This window comes from Stegodyphus dumicola, chromosome 5, assembly GCF_044657685.1.
Source record: "Stegodyphus dumicola isolate Sdum_Otavi_A_Nest chromosome 5, ASM4465768v1".
Lineage (NCBI taxonomy): Eukaryota > Metazoa > Arthropoda > Arachnida > Araneae > Eresidae > Stegodyphus > Stegodyphus dumicola.
The window spans coordinates 146,585,494-146,610,855 of NC_140772.1; the positions used below are offsets into that span (position 1 = coordinate 146,585,494).

The 25,362-nt window shown below is 34.2% G+C and overlaps 1 long non-coding RNA gene across 10 annotated transcripts in view; it reads left to right on the forward strand.

Annotated features, from left to right (window-relative positions):
• LOC146997288 (uncharacterized) overlaps window positions 1-25,362 on the forward strand; it is a 64,979-nt gene that overhangs the window by 28,828 nt on the left and 10,789 nt on the right. For 8 of the 10 annotated variants that reach the window (XR_015041284.1, XR_015041279.1, XR_015041280.1 and 5 more), the window contains 2 exons: window positions 4,202-4,349; window positions 9,409-11,208. This is a non-coding gene — a long non-coding RNA (uncharacterized LOC146997288). Of the gene's footprint in view, window positions 1-4,201; window positions 4,350-9,408; window positions 15,672-25,362 lie in introns of those variants that run through there. The other 2 variants (XR_015041283.1, XR_015041277.1) reach the window with 2 other exon arrangements.

The following is a 25,362-nucleotide window of genomic DNA, read 5'->3' on the forward strand; positions in this document are numbered from 1 at the left end:
CCGTTAGATGAAACTGGGAGTGGGCCACAAACGTCTAAATAAACCGACTGCAATGGTTTATTTGATCTCTTCGGAACAGTTTTAAAAGTTATTCTACTAGATTTAGCAATAATACACGGTTCACACCTCTCCATTGGTTTTTCAATTTCTGGTAACCATTTCACGCTTTGATTCTTACTAGTATTCTTAACATAATCAAAATTTACGTGGCTAAATCTCCGAAGCCATAGCATCGTATTGTCTACTTTATTTAACTTTCCAATTTCTGTACCGTAACCAGCTTCCTTTTTATCTGTTGCATATCTAAATGGTTTTACGTGATAAAGTCCGTCATATCGTTTAGCGTAGCATAATCTATCCCAATTATTAAAATATATCCACATCTTCCCTTTTGAAATCACAAAATGAACACCTGCCTTTTCTAACCTTGCTCCCGATAGTAAATTTCTTTTTAGATTTGGATTATATAACACATTATCTAACTCAATCCAATTTATTCGATTGCCTACTTTTACTGCAAATTTGACGGTACCCTTTCCTTGTACTTTACTTTCAGAATTTCCTACAGCTAAAGACATACGTATATCAACTATTTCTTCAAAATTTGTCATTAAATTTCTATTATTACAGAAATGAGTTGTAGCTGCAGTATCTACGACCCAATTAAATTTACCTGCGTTACCTCCTTTATCTGTAGTTGTTACATAATTTTCTACTAACATTAATTCTTTATCTTTAAACTGTCCATTATTATCGTCTATTTTAAATTTCTGATTTTTACTTACATTTTCTTCACATTGAGCGATTAAGTGTCCAAATTTATGACAATGAAACAAGGTCCTATTCTCATATTCCCCATTTCTCTGAATTTGTTCCCCATTTCCCTGCGTATCTTTCCCTGCATTTGAACTAATAGTATTGAACACGCTTACCTTGCTGTCTTCTAAATCAGCATTTACCATAAGTCGGCTTTCTTCCCTTACCAGTTCTTCAGCAATTCTTTCCAGCGTAAAATCTTCGTCCTTCCACCTTAGATCAACTGTACAATGCCGGCGTATTCCTTGGGTAATCTCCTTATTGCCTGAAATCCTTTAAAAAGATCTGGCAAGTTGTGTGCAGCTTCAGCCAACTTTGCAGTCATTTTTATCCTCGCGATGAATAATCCTATTTCTTCATTTGGGGTATATCTAATGCTAAAAAATTCATCCAGTAACTGAATTATCCTTTCTTTTTGTTTTGAGTTCGAATTGCTTCTGTAGAACTTCCCATGCTTCTTTACCACTTGAGCATTCTTGTATCAGCGGCCTGAACTCAGTTTTAATTCCATAATATAATATAGTGGAGGCTCTGTTCTCTCTCAGTGTGAATTCCTGCTTTTCACGTCTTGTTGTACTTTTATCTAATTCTTCTTCTTCATCCTCTATGAAGATCCAACAATTTCTATCCAGTACCAGCATTTTAATATCGACTTTCCATCGATCCCAGTTGTCATGGTTTAGCAGCTCAAAACTTTCAGGTAGTAATGACATCTTCAATTAAGCGTGAGCACAACGACTTGAACAAACTTCTAAGACAGGTCAGCTTCTTTTCATGGATAACGGCCCTCTTCATCTACATTCATTCAATGCTGAGTTGAACTGGGTAACAGGTTAGCTGTTGGCTCTGGGCCCATAAGCCTTATGGCAGTGGAGATAAATGCAAATCATATTTTGCTTCCCTTAAATAAAGCTAAGACTAATCTAAATAAAATTCATGCTTTATTCCATAAATTAAAATAAAATAAGTTAGTACTGTAGCCTTTACATTTAAAATCATTTGAGTGAAAGAAAACTAGCATTATGCTAACTCCATTATAACTCATTCGCCAATACCGGCGTACATATAATACTCGGCCAATCAGCGGCAACTACGTTAGCTTACCACCGATTGAACTCCGATCAAAATTTGCATAAGGAAAAACTAAAGCCAACAATTATAGCCATCAAGCGATGTATGTCAGGGGTAAAATGAGTCTGAATCTGTTAAGAATGAATGCGAAGTTCTGGTTACGCTTTTTGCACCCCCGTATTTGGTTACATTAGTGGATACTCTGAGAAGACGATGTGTAGGATGTGCTTGAGCAGTTTATCTCAGTATTTCCCCTTACTGTACTCGCTGTCACTTAATGCACATTTAAGAACACAAATTTTCTTTCCTGGAAGGGTAACTAGCTGTAAGCATCGATAAGAATGCACTAGATAAGATGGCATGGCGAGAAATGTACGCGTTCCTAAACAAACTCCCCCAAATTTATTGCCCTTCTTAAACGGAAAGGTTTCCACATGTGAGTTGTGAGTGAGGGGACTTTACTTGAACGTCTCATGTTCTCATGAGCTCGTATTTCTAGGGAAATAGAGTATTGCAAGATCTGCTTATTGTTAAACTAAAACGTTAGGAATTCTAATTTTTGTCCTTGAAATTGTGGTTTAGTTTTATAAAAGTAGTACTGGAGCTCATCTTATTTAGGGCTCCGGTGTGTTCTGGCTACAATTGTAATTTATCTTAAAAATTTAGAAGCACCGGAGCTGGGCTCCGCCACAATTTAAGCACTGGGCATGCCACTTCTATTGTTCTGGTATTTTTACTAACCCAAACTGCCCAGCTGTGGCTCAAATGAAAAATGGACAGGACCCCTATCGTAATGTGCCCGGTGCTGCATGGAGCCTCTGAGGTGACAAGCACCGCACATCTACAATAGCAATTAATTAGCATTCCCCTTGTCCAGAGCATCCCAAGATGGTATGGGAAAGGGTGAGAGGCCTTAACACCAGTCGCTGATTGAAATACAGTGCCATACAAGAGGCTTGGCAGATAGTACATTGCCATACAATAATACTTTGGTTCATACACCATGTCGCATTTAAAGTACAACATATTACATATTGTTACGGATTTGGTATAGAAATAGCTAATGTTAGTAGAATTATAAATTAAATTGTTTTATTCCCCGTGCAGTGCAGCGCATGACGAATATTAAGAAAAGGCTATGCCTGAAAATTAAAAATACAAGAGCATGTGCATTTAATAAATAAATATCTCTTTTTGATTTCGAGAAAGTGTCAAAAAATTCTTGTACATTTAAAAAGCTTTTATGAGCGGCATGAAAACCTCTCAATTCTTTAGTTAGTTGTTTTATGAGTTTTGTTTAGAAAACTGCTGCGGTGAAATCTGTTTAGCTTTCTCTAACTTTTAACCTTTTTAGTGGTTTAAAAGATATTTGCTTGAGATATTGGGATAGTGTGGGAATATCTGAGATAATTTAAGCAATTTTTTTTTTTTTTTTGATAATAATAAATTTTATTCATTTTTTTCATCGAACAATTCATAACGAACCCATACAGACGCAACAATATAATTCCATATTACAAATAAGGTACATATACAACTAAAATATGTATACTATAGTACATTTAGAATAAAGTAATTTTGATTACGTCCATGTCTCTGAGGTGAAGAGGTATTGGGCCGGCCAACTGGTATAGTGGTCAGCGTGGCCGACTGCCATGCTGAAGAGCCCGAATTCGAATCTTGGACAAGGCATGAATGTTTGTAAAAGTTTAGTTTCTGCGTGACATGGTGACACTCTGGATATGCAGCGAGCCGAAAGTCCTCTCGTGTGGCTTGGTGGAAGGGGAAAGGGGTGGGAGACCATCGACCCATCTTCCAGGGGTGCTCTCCATCAAAATGGAGGGTGGAACTGAGCTAAATAGCACCGTCACCTGTAAGGTGCTCAATGCTGTTGCCAACGACAGGCGTATCTTGCACTCCTTGCCAAGAGGAATTTTGTGGGTTTGGGCTGATTTTACAGTCAGACAAGTGAGCATAAGTAACAACAACAAAGTTACTGGAGCACTAGGAGGGCAAATGATGAGATATTGGCTTTTAACATTATATGTTCACTGAGTTCTGTTTGCACAATACTGCATTCTATTGCATTGTTTGTACAATATCCTGTTTGTTTTGTGTGCATTCTGTTTTGTTTTGTTCTGTTTGTACGCTGCGGTTGGAAGTAAAAAAAAAAAAAATTCTATAATTTGATTCGTTTCAAAAGAGAATCTGCATTTGTGACTATTCAAATCATTTCGTTTAAAGGAGATGTGACACGTTCTCCGGCTTTTACTTTTTCAAATGATCTAAGAAATTGCTCTTCATTTCATTTCAGTTCCATGAAATGGTCAACCGGGATGAATTGTGCAGGAGTTTATTGTAACGTTATCTGATCATCGTCTTCGCTCCCACCAGCAAGCCTATAGATAGGAACAAGGAATGGATTCTTGGTAGAGAGAACAGTGTTATGTCCTATCATATCTGTAAGTCTTTTTAGGATTTGATTGTTACCTGCTATAGGAAATAAGACATGGGAAAATAAAACAAGTCACTGAAACATAATTTGTAAACATAATTTCACTTTGATTTCTTCCCGACCGTAAAAGTGGGGGGGGGGAGAAAAGGTATTTGTGATGCGATTAAAACTACTGAAATATTTTTATATGTATCTTTTATTTTACACATTTGATTTTTGCATTTCTAAGCAATAGAAATGTTTAAAATTTAGAAATCGAAGTGTTTTAAATTTGAAATATAACTTTTTTATTTAAATTTAGTACAACTTCAACGTGAGGGTGGCATTGATTAGAAAAATGATTTTTAGCATTTCGAGCGATAATTTCACGTGGGTCTCTCATTTTTAAGCAGCTTTATTCTGCTTGGATTATGGAAAGCCACTGCAATAAAAGTTTTCATTTGTTGCTGTAAAAATCTGAATCAGTAATTGAAAGCTGAAAACTAACATTTTTGTTTAAATACAGAAAATCTCAACATCGCAATAACATTGATTGTAAAAATGATTATGTGCATCTATAAAGAGAGAATAATCTCATGCAGACTCTTAAAAATTTCAGCCGAAGCATACCGCAGTAAGATTTTGCATCTTTTTTTGCTAAAAATATGAAAAATTCAGAAAAAGGAAATTGAAATTTAGTATTTTTATTTTAATTAATAAAACTGCAGCCTCAAATGACATTGATTGTAAAAACCATTTTGTGCATTTTAAGCGATAATCTCGCATAAGTCTTTTTTTTTTTCAAGTGACTGTATTCTGCTCGCTTCCTTGAAAATCTCAATAATGGAAGTTATTACTTAGAATTTTGATGCTTGAAAGCACTTTCCAACCATACAAAAAAATGGCTAACGCACAGATTTAAAATATTAATAAATTTTGATTGTATCTGTTCAAAACATCTGTTTGCGAATTCGCGGCAATTTTCCAGTATTTAATCTAAAATTCTCAAGACTGAGTTTGAGCAAAAATTAAGATGAGTAATATTTTCATTGCTGTAAATACATCACTATCATGATCAATAATTATATTAATATGAATTATAATAATTAGATAATTGTAGGATAATTTTTTAAACTGAAATAAATTCCTCAAACAAAAAATAAAGCCGCCAAAACAATTTAAAAGGCATTATAAAAATTGCCAAACAACAAAATGTCGCCAAACATCGTGGTTTGTAATTTTAATTTGAAATTTCAGTTATACATATTAGGTGCAAACTCAGCCTTAGTTTGATGTAGATTTTCAATAACTCTGTTGATTTTGAAAGCATCGGACACAAGTCTCTTCTCTTCAGGAGCAAACAGCCCACCAGCGGCCGAGCGATAAAGTCGCTGAACACTGGTAGTTCGATACGATGTTCAAATTCCGCAAATGGATTGGCTGCATGAGTCATTTCGTGGCTTTCACCATTTGAAATGTGTATACGAGCCAGTTTCCCTTAGAAAGTCCTTTATATGAAGGCATCCTTCCCTTAGATAGATAGCCCTCAAGGCTTTACCATCATCTCAATAAATAAAATCAGGAGCAAAGAAATTCTCTGAAAATATCTATGCCTAACTTGGCCGAGCAGTAAAGTCGCTGAACATTAGTAGGTTGGAATCCCGGCAAACGGGCTGGCTGCATGACGTTTTCGTGCTTTTCCTGATGTGTAACATGTATACGAACCAGTTTTACTTCGAAAATCCTCCACGAAGGCATCACTCTCTTTAGGCAGATATTCCTGGAGGGCTTTAGCGTAATTAAAATATAATACTGTACCCGAATAAGGTTACATTTTTTCTCGAATTTTTTCATCAAGGTTATTATTAGTGAGTTGTAAGTTATAAATAAGAACCGGTTTATTTCAGCGAGTGAACGGTACTCATCTGATCGCCTAAAAAGAAGAAGTTTCTACCCTAGAGAGAGTGTACGCTTACTTACTTACCACCAGCTGAGTTGCTGTACCTCCTGTTGTATGACTCAATTGATGGAGCATTCTATTATCACTAGGCCCAGCCAAAATTTTCCGTGGAGTATTAAAAATTGTAGCGAAATTTATAAGTTACTCTGGAAGATGGGTTATTAAAGAAACCCTGTGCTGAATGAGTATTTTAGCAGTGTTTTATGCATTGTGATTGTGAGTTTATAGAGAATGTTGACTGTAGAATTTGGATATAAGAAGTTATTCTGATGCATTAAAACGAACAGTATCAACTGGGTATATTAATGTGCATCCTATGTGCTATTCACATATTTCCAGAGTTCCTATTTAATATTTGCTTGTCACGTTCATTGTACTCACTCGTGTTGAGTTGAAAACTGTGTTCATTGAAAAACATGTGCGGTTCACTTTTACACGGAGCACCATTTTATATCTGCTTGGCATATTGAACTGGTTACTGGTAGCGAACACTTGAAGATGAGACTAGAAAATATTAAGAGTATATGCAGGACTAACGCTAGTTTACGAGACTTGAAATATTAGAGTATACGTTTAAGAACACTCATCTTTTCTACGGGTTTCCCTAGTAGAACGGCAGATATAGCATTGTCCCATTTTACTTTTTTATTTATTTTGTGCAGTGTGCTTCTTTGCATATTCTTCGATCATTCCTTAAGCAGTGTTATTTGCATTCATTCTATTATGCCTGCATTCTTAATATCTTTCTTGTGCTGCATTCAGGGTTGAGCAATATATCTGGAGACTAGCCTCCGTTAGGTGAGTAAGCATTGTGCATGCACCCTGCTCGCTATGTTTATCTCAATTATATTGCTGAATGCTTAATCATTCCTGTTATTTGCAGCAGATTAGTGCTTGTTTTTATGTAGAGAAGTCAATTGAATGGCATAGCGCCTTTTGTTTTGTTTTCTATTAGTTTTATTTAAAATGGTTCGAACAAATGATTTAGTATTCTCTTATGTAAACTTTCAGCCCTCATAGGCATCTGTTCACATGAAATTTCGCATGTGCATTATATTACTAAAACACATTTTTTAAAATTGTATATTTTTATATCTAATTCTTGAAGATGATTCATGAAATATGAATTCCGTAGTAATAAAAAAATTAAAAGGCATTGTACATAATACCTATAACTAGCTGGGAATGTATGAAATTATTCATATTTCATACATTTCCTAGGAATACCAAATGAGAAACAGGCAAAGCATGAAATACATTTTTGATTCATTTTGAAGAACCTAAACTACTTACTAGAAGTTAATAAATCATGTATGAAAACCCAAATGACTACTAAGAAGGAACCATGGGACTAATGGTTCCTGAATCGCTAAGATGTGTATTTGTGGAAAAGAAAAGTACATTGATTTATCATTTTAAAGGAAGCGTCAATACTGTACAGTACTACGTTGCGGATGCCGAGTTATTTCCCGTACTTCATGAAAACTCATTTGAGTACTGGACATGGGCGAAGCGACAGAATGTTGAAAGAACTTTCAACCAAATACAAAAACATTGCACATAAATGATACTGAACTGTACAACCACCTTTGTGAGCTCTGCCGGAAAAAACAAAAAGTTATTAATAAAGGGCATTGTTGTGAAACTTATGACTATTTCTGAAATTAATTTCCGTTGTCAGGTAGATTGTTGTCTTACTGATTCCCAGTCTCGACCAGATAAAAAATACAAATTTATAATGTTGTATCAAATTCATCTCGCTACTTTTTTACGTATTTTGAATGACAGATTTTTAATGGGACTCTTTCATTACTTTTTCAAAATAACATTTGTACTTTTGAGGAATGAACATCTTTTAATAAAGAGCATTTGTCATTCTATAGAATGTTTATGCATTATACACAAAGCCTAGGCAAAATATGTAATTCTTCAGATGATATAATTTATTTCTTCAGGTAATATAATTTAATTCTTGAGATGATATCATTTTTATGCATTCCGAGTTATAAAATGAATGAAATGTAACGCTGTTAAGTGAAACTAGCTCCAGGGTGTCTCTATGGTAAATAAATACAGTGAATTTTAAAGAATGCATTTATTCTATTTTGCTTTATGCGCTATCGACGAAGTAGGTTTAATTTAATTTTAGGTTAAGTATAAATGGAATGCAAGAAAAATGTGCATAATTTAATATTTACAAGGAAGCAATGTGGTGTACACATCAGACTCCTTTGAAATGCCCGAAAAATATCCATCCATCTTCTCAGTATTTATTTTCCCAAATAATCCCGTTCCAAATTTTCAAACTAGTTAGCCAAAAAGCCTTTGCAATCATCAACTTAATCAATTATCAAAAGGATGATCCATGCTTATTGCGTTATTTGCGGGAACTTCATTAATGCTTTCACCTTGTTTAAAATTTTTGTATTCGTCTGCGAGACTATCTGCACAGTCGTAAAGCGTTACCATGGTTACCAGTTTTTGCTTTACCATTGTTATTGTTAAAAATAAAATAAAATGGCTGTTCTAAAGCTTCAAAGTTGTGTTTTAATTGTTTATTTAGACAACATTTTTTAATTACACCTGAAGCTTCAATTTCAGACCATGTTAATTCACTGCTGTATATCCATATAAGAGGTTCTGCTCCATCAAAACTTCTTTCTGTGCCTTAGTGTAATAATGAATGCATTGTAGAATGTTGTAAGCTCTTTTAGGCTTGTATTAATATCATTTGAGTGTATTCTGCACTTTTAAAATTTAAACACATAAGTGGAAAAATATGAATAACTGGCTGAGAGGCAGGCACCGCATCGCCAGACGAGATCATTTCTAGTCAAAAGAGGACTTCTGGTAAGCCTAATGATATTCCAAGTTTTCTCGCAGTATCTCTATATTTAGCTTCTCAGCTAATATCTTAATTTTCTGTCATAAGCAAAGTTAATAATTTAAATAACAATATTAACAATGTTCCATTATGTAACAGTGTTTCATTATGTAACACTGTTCCGTTAACAATGTTCCGTTAGCAATTTTCTGTTAATAACGTTTGTTCTTTCTATTTAAATGAATGAATGAGTATTTATTTAAATTTTGATTAAATATTTATTTGAATCTCCTTTGAATTTAGGTGAACTGTTGTTGGAATGGGAAGGTCGTCAAGCTCGTATCGTCCGCCCAGATGTGTAAACTGTCAATGGCGCCCTACACATGATTTGATCGTGTAATGATGATGAGGCGTGATCTTACCAAATCAGGTGCTCCCATTGGTCCACCTAGCAATGGCTTCTTATCCATCATTCCAGCATTTTTGCAGTCACCATCTTTTTCTGAAGACCAACACATCATAGAAAGAATAAAGGAAAACATAAAAAGGCAACGAAAACTGCTGTCAAACACTTACTGTGGTTAAGAGAAAAAAAGAAAGTTTCTCCCCCCCCCAAAAAAAAAAACTCTCTGAAAAGTGCATTTTAGAAGAAGAGGCGATTTCTGTGCAGTGTTGTGTTCTTTCATTGTGCAGGAACGTGAACCTTCAGACCAATACCAGAAAATGTATTACAAATTCACGAACTGAAGTGTAAAAAAATGTATGTTTTGGGGTAGGGTATGAATAATTCTGAAATTTGCTTATAATTCAAAGAAAGCCAGTGAAGTGACACCATGGACAATTTTTTGAGAGCTTTTAGATAGAATTTATCAAAACATGTTAAATGGTGAAGAGTAAAATTTATTGCAACATCTAAATTCATTTTTTAATTACAGTACTGAACACGAAATTTGCTGTCAATGTACAGCTGTTCTTAGTTCTATCTATAAAAGGTGAAAGTACCATTCCTGAATACTTGGGATTTTAGAGAAATAATCCACAAAACCTCTACTATGTTTCTTCTCTACTTTACAAAACTTTGTTATTGTATATTAATCTAACACAAAAATTGTTTAAGAAATTTATTTATTCATAATGAAGCGATACACAGATTGAAGTGTGTCAAAAACTATTTAAAGTATATTTATTTTATTAATAACAAATTCTATGTTTTGTGGAATACAATCATTAGAGTCATAGTTTGCTTATTACAAATGGCATCACACAGCTGCTTCAAAAACTACTTAGTTGTAGATTGAAAATTATTTGAAAACAAAGGGAATGTATATATTACATATATAGTATGCCCATATTATACTTATAAATTATATTAATTCAGACATTCATTGAGAAGTACATGAGAATATATCTTATTCAGTTCTACTTTTAAAATCTTTGCTGGCAAAACTGATTTAAATTAATGAATTAAATCTGTTTTGCGAGACCATTTTGTTTAATGTAATTTCTTACTTATGTATTGTACTAAAGCTGTTCCCCTAAAAAAATACTGTTATGCTTATGATGCTGAATCATATTATTTGCAATAATATTATTATTACTAATGTAGAAAGATATTTTTATGTATGTATATACGTGTGTGACGAAGAAACACACCTTTGTTGAAATGCTTCATAACACACACTGCTGTTTTGTCAGTTTGTAGTAATATATGCTTGAATGTTAATGTTTGACCAATGTATGAAAATGTAAATCTTACCAATGTATGGAAATATTTAAATTGTTGGATATAAATGAAAGGACCACTTTGGTTCACAAAATGCTACAGCAGAAAAAAAAATTGTGACTTGCTTTAGTTTTTCTTATTTTTGTGCCCAGTTGGAATAGGTGGCACTATATGGGTGCTGTGATTCCGTAGTATGTTGTATTATTATGGTTACTATTTTATTACAAAAACCGTTAATGATTATTTTTGCAGCAGCACACAATAAAGCATTTGCTGTATTAGATGTGAACAAAACTTTGTTGTGGTCTTCGTCCTCCCCCTTATTGTGAATTAACGAGACTGTCAATCCAGAATTTTAATAAGAATTATTTGGAAAACGACATTTCCTTAATTTTTTTAACTTGTTTTACAATTGATAATTTACCAATTTCATGATTGATATGGACTTTTTTCCTACTAAATGAATTCGGAAAATTCTGATTTAAATTACATGTTTCTAAACCATTTACTGTTATGTAATAAATGAATTATTCTTTTTCATCTAATGATAGAACTTCCAAGGTTTCTAATCTGCAAAATTTATATAAATACATATTTCTTTTTCTGATGCATATAAAACTTTCCGGCTCATATTAGCATTTTAAAACAAAAAAACTAAATTAAATAAACTAGTAATTTTTAAATAGTTTTTTTAAAGCTGAAATTCAGATTTTTTTTAAACAAAAATAAAATAAATATAAAACATGAAATAAAGATTTAAGGGGAAAAAATGGCAAATAAAGCTACTAGAAATATTTAAAAGTAACTTTAAACATTTAACTTTTAGAATTTTAAGATAAAATATTTAAGACAAATACGCTTACTGTAATTTTTAAATTGTGTAAATTTACTTGCTTGAATTTTGACCCTTTTAAATTAAACAAAAACACATATTAAAAATATAAACAAAAATATTAAAATACAAAAGCACAAAATAAAACATGTTACAATTTAAACATTGCAGGGATTGTTTTGTTTGAATTTTAGTATTTTAAACTAAAACTTTTCAAACAAAAATAAAATAAATATAAAACATGAAATAAAGATTTAAGGGGAAAAAATGGCAAATAAAGCTACTAGAAATATTTAAATGTAACTGTAAGCATTTAACTTTTAGAATTTTAAGATAAAATAAGACAAGTATGCTTACTGTAATTTTTAAATTGTGTAAATTTACTTGCTTGAATTTTGACCCTTTTAAATTAAACAAAAACACATATTAAAAATATAAACAAACATATTAAAATACAAAAGCACAAAATAATGCATGTTACAATTTAAACATTGTAGGCATTTTTTGTTTGAATTTTAGTATTTTAAACTAAAACTTAAACAGCAAAATTGCACACTTTGAATTTATCTGTTTTGATGAAAATTGCAGACGAATTCTAAATGTTCTGTGAGTTGGTTCAGTAAGTAATATCAGTGACAGCTATGGAAAATACAAATATATGGAAAATACAAAAAATATTAACTAACACAAAATTGATCAAAATATTCAAACGAGAAACTTAAATTTTTGAATCAGTTTATGTATTTAATTTGTCAATATTTAGCCTTTTAATTAGGATAGCTCCCAAAGCCTTTCTCCTCTCCTTACATAAAACAGTCTTGGCACTGGAGTATGCCGGTATTTTAGTAATAAAATCATAACCTTTTTGATATAATTCTGAAAGTAGTTTTGGAAATATATGGGGAACGGGAACTGATTTTTTTTGGGGGGGGGGACTTTTCTTCTGCAAGTTTCTAACTTCCTTTTAACTTCGTTCTCAGTAATGTTGGGCACGCAGAAATGTACTTCGTATATGTACTTTCTTCAGTACTTTGTATTGAAAATTTCTCTTTACATTTCCTTTACAACGATGTGTCTTTTCTTTTACACATACCCAACTCATTCCTAATTTATTTTTTCGGTGTGGGTAATCATCTACAACTAAACATTCTTTTTTTGTAGAAAGTAATTTTTTTAAAATGGCTATGGGTTCCATCGCAGATTTTTTTTCGACGCTAAAAAAGACATACATGCTTCATAAGGATCAAACATCGACTGAGAAAATGAGAAAGACATTTTCTATTATAAGTATCGGCTTTTCTCTACAGCAGGTGCAAAGCTTGAAACTACACAATAGATGACATATGACTGATTAGGAAAACAACACAATAAGTGCGAGAATGTCCGCTCTGTCCACCTAGCTACTCTCACGTGTCCGCTGTAGCCACTGTCCGCTCTGACCGCGTAACCAACCAATACAACCACCAAGAACCGGCTCAGTGTGCGCAGGTGAAACAGAAATATCAAACTTCCATCCTGGATCCTGGTATGTCTGAAAAACTTAAAGGAAGACAAGCCTAAGATACTAATTCTGAAATGCATATTATTTTAAAAGATAACAAACCTATATCTCTGATACCCAGAAGATATAAGAGATAAAGAAAGTGTTCAACTAAAACAAGTAAAATCTATTTTACAATTGGATTTGGATGTTCATGAAGAACAAGTTATGTCTTTGGAAAGAAAACTTTCCGTATCAGACTGTAGAAATTTTACAGAAACAACTATTAGATGCCAAGAATGAAATAGAAGCTGCGAAAATACAAATGTTTAAGGTACAAGAAGAAAATAAGAAAACATATAACTTTCGAAGACGTTCTTCAAAATGTTATGAAATTAATGATTTAGTAGCAATCACCAAAGATAAAATCCTGTCTGAGAAAGAAAATAAAGTTCAAAATGTTAAACTGAACATGCAAGAAATGCTAGCTTTAGAAAAAGATTGCATGAGGGAAATTATGGAGAAGAGATTATTTGCTAAACAAGCAGAATTAGAAAGAAAAATGTGTATCACTCATGAAGATATCAGAATTATATCAGAAAGGTTGTCGTCAGTTGCGAGAAATTCTTAATGCTGATGATTGGGAACATTAGGGAAACCTGTGTGGTGCTGATGCTGTTCCAACGCCATCTAGTGCGACTTCAACATCAATTTACAAAGCAACTAAACATAAGACAACGTCACAGAAGAGGCGTTTCTTGAAGAATCTTCTGTCCCCAAAAGAAGACTTTCTAAAGCAATATCAGCTGTTAATTTTATATCTGAAGTAAGCAAACAAAATGCTTTTAATTTTCAAGCAAATACTGATTATACTTCTGGAAAAGAAATAATTGACGCAGAAATTCAAAATAGTTTTGAAACTTACGGAGAAGAGCTTCGAAAAGATGCGAAAATACAAATGTTTAAGGTACAAGAAGAAAATAAGAAAACATATAACTTTCGAAGACGTTCTTCAAAATGTTATGAAATTAATGATTTAGTAGCAATCAAAAGGACGCAATTTGGACCAATAAGTTAAAATCAAAGTATTTAGGCTCGTATAAGATTGTCAAAATAAAGAATAATGACTCCTATGATGTTGTAAAAGAAGGAGATCATGAAGGACCCACTAAAACAAGTACATGCGCTGAATACATAAAACAATGGACTCAAGCAGAAGAAGATGAATAAAATAATACTGATTATGACGTTCTTAACCTGAAGTGATACAACTGATAACCGAACTGTGAGTTTCCACCTAATAATGACTTTTATTTCAGTAAATGCTATTTTTAAGATGAAATGAACATTTCCAAAACTGTTAAAGATTGAAGATATTTTTCGTTTTAGATGAAATATAGAAGGGACTGTCGACGATGTTATTGTGCAAAGATGAAGGACAATTAAGATGTTTCCTTTCAATATTGTCCTTAGCACACAATCTTCCCCTCTCCCTTCGTACTTCTTTTCAGGTTTCGGCTTATTTACGATGATGGTTCTTTTTATGATGTCAAGAGTAGAATAATGTCGTCGAGGTCGACGCATAGCAGGAACCCGAATGTGGGATACTAAATCCATAGTTTAACAATTTTCTTCGCGAGCTGTCTAATTTTTAGCTGTTGACTGCACGAGTGAAATTGATAGAACTTTGAACACTTTGTTTTATGAGAGGAGATGTAAGATGTTGTTTTATAGATGTAAGGTGTTATAGATGTTGTGTTAATAAATGAACGATATTATACAGTCGGTAGATGGAGCAAAATGACAAAAACCTAATCCAGAAATCTTTTTTTTTTTTTCCCTTTCTGAATATTTCTGAAAATCATGTCTCTATTTTTTGAGAAATAAATAAATAATAAAATTCAATTAAAAATTTTTACTTGAGATGAAATCAGAATGGCTTTCTAGTGAACAAATATGAACAAATTTTCAACGAAAGAAGTACTCAGCAATAAGTACTACAACTTTTTCAAATTTAGTTTTCCAATTAGGAACACAAGATAGAGTAAAAAGTGGATTTCTTGTAAGATTTCATTTCTTTTTCTTGGAAAAAGTAGGAAATTACGTAATTTTGGAAACTTCCTCAATTGCTTTGAATGAAAAATTCTTCAATTCATATGCAGCCATTCTCAGCTTAATTGCTCATAGCAATCACAGCAGATTACGTTTTATGCTTTCTATAGATTTCTGTAGTGCAGTGGATTTACATTTTACTTTTGTTATTTAAAATTCATTTCCGTACATTGGAATCAAAATATTGAGAATGAATAATTTAAAATGCGAGCGTCCAAAATTCGTTTGCGAAGATTTTTCAGAAGTTGACGAGTTCCATCGACATGTGGCAACAATTCGCATTTCATTTTCTTTTATCGTTTGCAGATATATTAATTTTTAATGAATAAAGAATTTTTCCTTTGGAGATTTCCCAAAATAGCGATTCTTATCGCAAAGAATCTGCGTGAAATTTTGTCCTCGCAATGGAAATCCGCTAGGTAAGTTTTTGAAACTTTGTAAAATGCTTTTGAAGGCAATATTTTATTCAGCGTAAGAGATTTTGAGTAGTGTAAGATGTTTAATGAAGGGATAGAATACATCGAAGACGAAACTCGCTTTGTTAGATCATTTACTTTAAATAACTGAGTGTCGATCAAGTCGAAGATTTGCTTAGCGATCATCGTTCAATAAATTGGGATATTATTAAAGAAATTTTCATATCATCTAGACCTGTCAAGCTTTTGAACTTTAGTTCATCGCTTGTTCAAAATACAGTAACATGTCTCAGAAACATATCCTTCTTAAAATATAAGAATATTGCTGGTAATGGAATGTAGATTAATGTAATTAATGCTTACTATACCTGAAATTTGATTTAAGGATTTAACTAAAGAATTTGTATTATGGAAGGGAAAACAATCCGAAAGTATTTATAAATATTTTATTTGGTAATGATGTAGTATGAAAACTACCACTTTTTGTTACTTTTTTCTCAAATAGTGCGATTAAAATTCTAATTTTTAGTATAAAAATAAATGCAATTAAGAGTACATAAATGAATATAATTCCATTACTAATTTAAAAACATATTAAATTTTTAATGTCATTGCATTGATATTTAATATAAAATTGCTTTATAAAAAAATCGAATGTGTATTATTACCACATGACTTCCTTGTACGATTTGTTTTTGCTGCATTTAATTTAAACTTATTTCCTCGAATTTCATTAGATATATATTTCTCATTCAGTTAATTCAGTTCACACTTCGTAGCAAGGCAAAAATACATAAAACATCAAAATAACTTTATTAAAATTGAAAAATATAGTCTCTACATAGTATAATAAAAGAAAGAGTCTGTCTGTGTGTGCGTGTCTTTCGTTCGCGCTGCACGTAAGCTAATAGACTCACGGCTACGAAATTTGGTAGATAGGTGCATTTAGACAAGAGCCAGTGCACCTCGAAGCGATTTTTTTCGAAATTCGAATTAAAAATTTTTTTATTTTATGTTTTGTGACGAAATCGCGTCATTTTGAGACATAATGGCCTATAGGAAACGAGATTTTACTCTGCACACTCCATTTTCACATCGTCATGAAATGTAGGCACTTAACTATTTTACGAACTTAAAATAAATTGATCAGGAATAGGATAAGCTTCAGGCCACTTGGTGAAGTAATCAACGACAACGAGTATGTATTTGTTGCCATCAGCAGTTCGTGGCAGAGGTCAAACGCGATTCGTTCAAAAGGCGCCCCTACGTTGTAACGTTGCAGCTTGCCTCGGCTGCGTCTCTTAGGTCCTTTCCGACCTGCACAGGCATCGCAAGATCGGCACCACTTTTGCACGTCATCCTTTGCATTATTCCAGTAAAAGCGCTCACGAACTCTCTGTAAGGTCTTCATTATTCCAAAGTGACCTCCCGTAGGGCTGTTATGTAGTTCTTTAAGGACATCAGGATTGCGGGATCTTGGAAGTATCAGCTGCCATCGGAACGTCTTCCCATCATCCGATTCGAATTTCCGGTATAAGACGCCGTTTCGAATGTGAAGTGAATCCCAGAGTGCCCAATATTGTTTGGTTGTAGGACTACAGATAGAAATGTCCTGCCAGGTAGGTTTTCTGTTTGACGACTCCATTAGATCAATTATGGGTTTAATGTCGCGGTCTTCCAGCTGGTCTTTCCTGACTTCATCATCACTCCACGGTTCTCGATCAGCCGATGTTGATGTTGTAATTTGTCTTGCGACCGGAGTCAGCAGCTCGTATTTCGCTTCCACCCTGGAACAATATCGACAGTTTTCTTGGCAAGGTCTTCTAGACAGGGCGTCGGCGTTTCCGTGTGATGATCCCTTACGATGACGGATAGTGATGTCATATTCTTGGAGTCTCTGTATCCACCTGGCTATTTGACCCTCAGGATTCTTGAAATTTAAAAGCCAGGTCAATGATGCATGATCGGTGCGGAGCAGAAATTTTCTGCCGTATAGATAGTGATGGAACTGTTCTACAGCTTTGACTATGGCGAGCAACTCTTTCCTGGTGACACAATAATAATTCCTCTCCGGTTTAGACAGGCACTTGCTCCAGTACGCCACTACACGTTCTTGGCCGTCTGTTTCTTGGGACAAAACAGCACCGACACTTTCATTGCTCGCGTCGGTGTCGAGAATAAATGGTCGGTCGTGCTGAGGATACGTCAGGATTGGAGCAGATGTTAAAGCCTCCTTTAAGTTGTTAAATGCATCGTCGCATTCTTTTGTCCACAAGAACTTTTGGTTGCTCTCTGTGAGCTTGTGAAGGGGTCTTGCGATGGAAGAAAAGTCCTTCACGAATCTCCTATAGTAGGTGCAAAGCCCTAGAAAGCTTCTCAGCTGATGGACATTTTCGGGACGTTTCCAGGATTTAACCGCTGATACCTTTTCAGGATCCGTGCGCACACCTTCTGCAGAGATGACATGTCCCAGGTAAGTCACTTCCTTTCGGAACAATTTGCATTTAGCGGGACTCAGCTTTAGATTGGCTTCTTTCAGTTTCTGAAGCACCTTTCTAAGATTTTCTAGATGCTCTTCAAAACTCTTTCCGACGATGATGATATCGTCCAGGTATATCAGACAGGCTTCATAGGAAAGTCCTTTCAAAACAGTCTCCATGAGGCGTTCGAATGTTACCGGCGCATTACACAGTCCAAACGGCATCACCTTGAATTGCCAAAGCCCTTGTCCCGTAGTAAATGCCGTCTTTTCTCGGTCATGAAGGTGTATTTCTACCTGCCAATACCCACTCTTTAAATCAAGCGTTGAGAACCACTTGCTTCCAGAAAGAGTGTCTAGAATGTCGTCAATTCTAGGAAGAGGGTAACTGTCTTTCTTCGTAACCTCATTCAACCGGCGATAGTCAACGCAAAATCTTGTTGAGCCGTCTTTCTTTCTGACGAGAACGATGGGAGATGCCCATGGACTTGTTGAAGGCTCGATGACATCGCCTTCTTCCATATCTTTTAACAGTGTTCGCACCTCTTCCTGTTTAGCAAACGGCAGACGCCTTGGATGTTGCTTGATCGGGCGATGATCGCCGGTATCTATTCTATGTTGTGTCAAACTAGTTCGACCCACGTCAGAAGACGAGCGGGAAAAAACAACTTGAAGATCTTTAATAACGCGATCGGCAGCATTCTTCTCTTCATCGTTTAATTGCGCATTCTGCAATAACTCCGATGTAATTCTCTCTGAGGACACGGATTCTTGGATGTTACTCTTTCTTTCAACGGTGGTTACTGGAGTACATGCTGCAACCACTTCACCTTTCTTAATAATTCTCCCCTTCTCAGTTACATTGGCGACTCTCACCGGGATAACCGTTCTGGATAGGTCGACGAGTGTTGAGGCTACTAGTACTCCTTTTGGGCTATTACAGTTATTGGGATATTCTATGACGCCGTAGCGGAAATTTCTGTTTTCGGCTATGGATCCAGGGAGTAAAATTTCTGTTCTTGCCGGTATTGTGATATTGTCTTGTGCTATGATTTTATGGACAGATTTAACTTCATCATTGACTCCAAATAACGCTATGTCCTCAGATGTAGAATGCAATTCGTTATTTTTAAAGTCCAAGGAAAAATTGTATTTCCTTAGAAAGTCCAATCCGAGTATGCAAGAATCAGTGATCTCTGCTACATATGCCATGTGATGGTAAGCGGCACTTCCAAACGTGATGTTAGCATTTACTTTTCCATCGATGTTGATCTTCTCACCGGACACAGTCTGTAGGGTAACGCAGGGCGGCGTCCAGATAAGTTTGCTTCCCAGTTGTTGAGCCAAATCTTTTCGGATGATGGTAACGTTGGCTCCTGTATCTATCGTCATATTGCAGGGAACTCCATTAATATGTCCTATTATGAAAAGTCCATTACTGCCGGCTCTCACTGCAGAAATCTGAAGCGCTTTAAACTGGGGCTTTTCATGATCTGGCAAACTCCGCCCCGCGAGATGGCCACTAATTAGCTTCCCTGCTGTTTGTTAGGAGCGGTCTTAGCATCCGTGCCCTGGGGTGTTCTGCAGTTTCGTCGGATGTGTCCTTCAGCACCGCAGTTCCAGCACTTTACGGTCGGTTTCTTGTCACCAATATTCTGACTCAAGGCGTTCAGTTGTCTAGTTAAATCGTCTAGACGAGCAGTGACTTGATCCCCTGGCTCCTCGACTTGAGCAGCTCTGACTGGATGGCGGTCTCGACGGGTGGCTTGCTGGGCTGCCTCAAATTTCATGGCATACACTAAAGCGCTTTTCAGATCTTTAACATCCGCCATTCGCAGTGCTTTCTGTATTTCAGGGTCCCGGATGCCATCGATGAAATATTGCAGGGACAGGATTTCCCTTGTTTCTGTCGGGCACTCTGAAAAGGCGTGATGTGACAGCCTTTCAACATCCGTGGCGAGCTCCTGAAGCGTTTCGGTGAGCTTCTGTTGACGAGATTTTAATTGGAGCCTGCTGTAGTCTTTTAAACATTTCTCGCCGAAGCGCAGCTCCAAAGCGCCGGATAGAGCTTCGAAATCTAGCCTTTGATTTTCGGGAAGCGTCTGCAGGATATCCGCTGCGTCTGCTCTCAGAGAAGCGGCGAGATGACAGGCCTTAGCTTGGGAATCCCACCCATTCGCATCCGCAACGATAGAAAATTGTGTCCTATACACCTGCCAGGAGGTCTTCCCATCATATGTAGATAGTTTCAGAACGGAACGAGCAGGCATCGATAAAAATTTGAAACCTTCAGAATTGTTTCCTACCGTCGCTATGCACTTCTTTAGGCTGTCAACTTCTTTGGCGACGGCAGCAGAAACCCTATCATCAATTTGTTGTTCGACGGCAGAAACTCTCTCTTCTATATGTCCAACTTTAGTTTCAACCGCGTCTATTCTGCCTTCCATAGCCTCAAATTTATTTTCTATTACGCAGGTAATTTCTCTTTTCATTTCGTCCTGACCTGCTTTCATCTCATTTTTAAGAGATTTCATCTCTTCCTTAACGGATTCCTGGCCAAATTTCATTTCTCCTTTGAGGGATTCCTGGCCCAATTTCATTTCTTCTTTAAAAGATGTTTGGCCAGCTTCCATCTTTTCTTGGAAAGCAGCAAAATCAGTAATGAGCTGTCTCAATTGTTCTTCCATCCCTCTTGTTATTGGCATTCAAATCCCACTTCTGACACCAAAAATTGTTGCGTGCGTACGGGCTCGTTATGAAATGAATGCACAAGTCCGATGAAAAATGAACAAAAATTTATTATTATCACAACAAAAATGCTTAAATTTTCTCAAATTATCATGCAGTATTACAATATCTCACAGTAGTTATCTTTTAACTACTCAAATATCCAATAGAACGTAATTCAAAACAGCTAAAGAACGCTAATCCGCGAATTCGCTACAATCAACAAGAGCAGTTTTCTAAACAACAACAAACTAAGCAAGCAACTACTACGAACTGAGATGTTTTCCTCCTTTTATAAGATTTTAAAATCACGCGCTAGAATTTTCCAGTACTTTCTCGAAATCAAAAAGAGATATTTATTTATTTAACGCACGCGCTCTTGTATTTTTAATTTTTCCGGCTTAGCTTTCTTTTAATATTCGTCACGCACTGCACTGCGCGAGAAATAAAACCATTTAATTTATAATTGAACTAACATTAGCTTTTTAAATAGCAAATTCGTAACAATATTGAAAAGTTTTGCATGACTTTTTTTCTTCAACGGGAAGTTGGTAAATTTTTTTATTAGGATAATTAATATTTGTATTAAGGGATATAGCTTATTTTATTGTAATGTTTTTTCTCTTGAAAATATAAGATAAAATATCATTAATTATATTTTGCTTTTCAGAATTTTTTGTTTTTTGTATTCTTTTAATGTTATTTATTGCTCATTTCACTGTTTTTAAGATACTGAAAAATTTTGAGTGATTTTTTTTAGGAAACAAAGTTCTTAACCTCCTTTATACCATTTTCTTAAGATTTTGCAAAGGGAAGTTGGTTAATTTATTTATTAGGATAATTAATATTTGTATTAAGGGATATTGCTTATTTCATTGTAATTTGTTATACGTAATAACTTTTTTTATGAAGTTGTTCTGCAGAGTAAAATTCTACGCAGTTTTTAAATTTAACGTTTGGTGTTCCCTTCAACCATTTTTTCTGTACATTTAAAAGCCAGACGAAGGCTGGCAGCGAAGCTGCTAGTAAATGTAAAACACCAAGTAGAGTGAAAACAGTTATCAAATTTTACAATTAAAGCCAGCGGTCAAGAAGTCAGATTTTTCTGTGCACAAAACTGAAAGTTTACTTTTGGTCCCACTCGGCAAAAAGACACTGAAAGTGTAGAGAAACTGACTTAATTCACAGTTCTGCTAAATTTGGCTCAGCCTTATTTAAACAACTTTTAAATTGCCCCACCTATTGGGTGCCTCCATAATAAAGAGACCACCACATCTGGCCTTGTATGGATTAATGGACTGGGTTACATTTGTAATTATTCACAATCTGCCATTGTATTTCTAAAATTCCATACTGAGATGAAATTCTTACTGATCTTCCCGCACTTTATTTCAATAAAGTGAGAATTCGAATCTTATAAAAACTATCTTTGATAATACTTATAAATTTTATTTACTCTTTTGAGAGCACAAACATGATTCCTCCAGATTAATAATAGCGAGTACAAATTTTTATATTGGACCTTTAGAACATCTTCTGATGTTGCCATTTCGGAAAAACACAACTCATTTTACTTTTATTCATAATTCACGATCTTTACATATGTGTATTTTAAGATTCTCTATTAATGTGTTTCTGATTTCACAAACAGAAGTCTTCAATTATGGAGAGGAGATGTTTAAAAATTTAAAACCTGTTTCTTGAAAAATTAAATATAACTTCAATGCACATGCAAGTTTGTTTTGAAGGTCTTGGGGTGAACATGCAGATATGGCAAACTATATTTCTTTACAGTTTCCTGCATTCAAATACTTAACAATAATGTAAAAGAAAATGCAAAGTATTTTAAAATACTACGTTAAAATTTTGCTCTTAACTCGTGTAGACCTTTGTTTTTATTATCCGCGTATGTTTGTTTATATTTAATTGTGCCTTGTACACACTTGCATTCAGCATTTGTTTTACAGTACACTGAATTAATATATATGTTTTCCAGTTTGTAATAAATGTTCAGTTCTTTTGTATCATTTTAAGTATGCTTAAAAGTAAATTTTTTATGCATTTGTACAATTATTTGAATGCACTTTATTTTTCACTTTATTTCTCAATTGTTCTTCCATCCCTCTTGTTATTGGCATTCAAATCCCACTTCTGACACCAAAAATTGTTGCGTGCGTACGGGCTCGTTATGAAATGAATGCACAAGTCCGATGAAAAATGAACAAAAATTTATTATTATCACAACAAAAATGCTTAAATTTTCTCAAATTATCATGCAGTATTACAATATCTCACAGTAGTTATCTTTTAACTACTCAAATATCCAATAGAACGTAATTCAAAACAGCTAAAGAACGCTAATCCGCGAATTCGCTACAATCAACAAGAGCAGTTTTCTAAACAACAACAAACTAAGCAAGCAACTACTACGAACTGAGATGTTTTCCTCCTTTTATAAGATTTTAAAATCACGCGCTAGAATTTTCCAGTACTTTCTCGAAATCAAAAAGAGATATTTATTTAACGCACGCGCTCTTGTATTTTTAATTTTTCCGGCTTAGCTTTCTTTTAATATTCGTCACGCGCTGCACTGCGCGAGAAATAAAACCATTTAATTTATAATTGAACTAACATTAGCTTTTTAAATAGCAAATTCGTAACAATATTGAAAAGTTTTGCATGACTTTTTTTCTTCAACGGGAAGTTGGTAAATTTTTTTATTAGGATAATTAATATTTGTATTAAGGGATATAGCTTATTTTATTGTAATGTTTTTTCTCTTGAAAATATAAGATAAAATATCATTAATTATATTTTGCTTTTCAGAATTTTTTGTTTTTTGTATTCTTTTAATGTTATTTATTGCTCATTTCACTGTTTTTAAGATATTGAAAAATTTTGAGTGATTTTTTTTTAGGAAACAAAGTTCTTAACCTCCTTTATACCATTTTCTTAAGATTTTGCAAAGGGAAGTTGGTTAATTTATTTATTAGGATAATTAATATTTGTATTAAGGGATATTGCTTATTTCATTGTAATTTTGTTATACGTAATAACTTTTTTTATGAAGTTCTTCTGCAGAGTAAAATTCTACGCAGTTTTTAAATTTAACGTTTGGTGTTCCCTTCAGCCATTTTTTCTGTACATTTAAAGGCCAGACGAAGGCTGGCAGCGAAGCTGCTAGTAAATGTAAAACACCAAGTAGAGTGAAAACAGTTATCAAATTTTACAATTAAAGCCAGCGGTCAAGAAGTCAGATTTTTCTGTGTACAAAACTGAAAGTTTACTTTTGGTCCCACTCGGCAAAAAGACACTGAAAGTGTAGAAACTGACTTAATTCACAGTTCTGCTAAATTTGGCTCAGCCTTATTTAAACAACTTTTAAATTGCCCCACCTATTGGGTGCCTCCATAATAAAGAGACCACCACATCTGGCCTTGTATGGATTAATGGACTGGGTTACATTTGTAATTATTCACAATCTGCCATTGTATTTCTAAAATTCCATACTGAGATGAAATTCTTACTGATCTTCCCGCACTTTATTTCAATAAAGCGAAAATTCGAATCTTATAAAAACTATCTTTGATAATACTTATAAATTTTATTTACTCTTTTGAGAGCACAAACATGATTCCTCCAGATTTATAATAGCGAGTACAAATTTTTATATTGGACCTTTAGAACATCTTCTGATGTTGCCATTTCGGAAAAACACAACTCATTTTACTTTTATTCATAATTCACGATCTTTACATATGTGTATTTTAAGATTCTCTATTAATGTGTTTCTGATTTCACAAACAGAAGTCTTCAATTATGGAGAGGAGATGTTTAAAAATTTAAAACCTGTTTCTTGAAAAATTAAATATAACTTCAATGCACATGCAAGTTTGTTTTGAAGGTCTTGGGGTGAACATGCAGATATGGCAAACTATATTTCTTTACAGTTTCCTGCATTCAAATACTTAACAATAATGTAAAAGAAAATGCAAAGTATTTTAAAATACTACGTTAAAATTTTGCTCTTAACTCGTGTAGACCTTTGTTTTTATTATCCGCGTATGTTTGTTTATATTTAATTGTGCCTTGTACACACTTGCATTCAGCATTTGTTTTACAGTACACTGAATTAATATATATGTTTTCCAGTTTGTAATAAATGTTCAGTTCTTTTGTATCATTTTAAGTATGCTTAAAAGTAAAATTTTTATGCATTTGTACAATTATTTGAATGCACTTTATTTTTTGAAACTGGTTGCAGAACTCTGAAACTTTGTGCTTTGATTTTTATTGATATTACGGCAAATCTCATTAGGGTTATCTGTCTAGGGAAATGGATGCCTTCGTGGAGGACGTTCTAATTGAAACTGGCATTACATGGGGCAAACCAGGAAAACGCCCATGCAATTAGAACATTTTCGAATTATTTCGCTTGGCACAACGGATTTTAGAAATCCAAACCGGACACTTATGCAATGTTTTTCG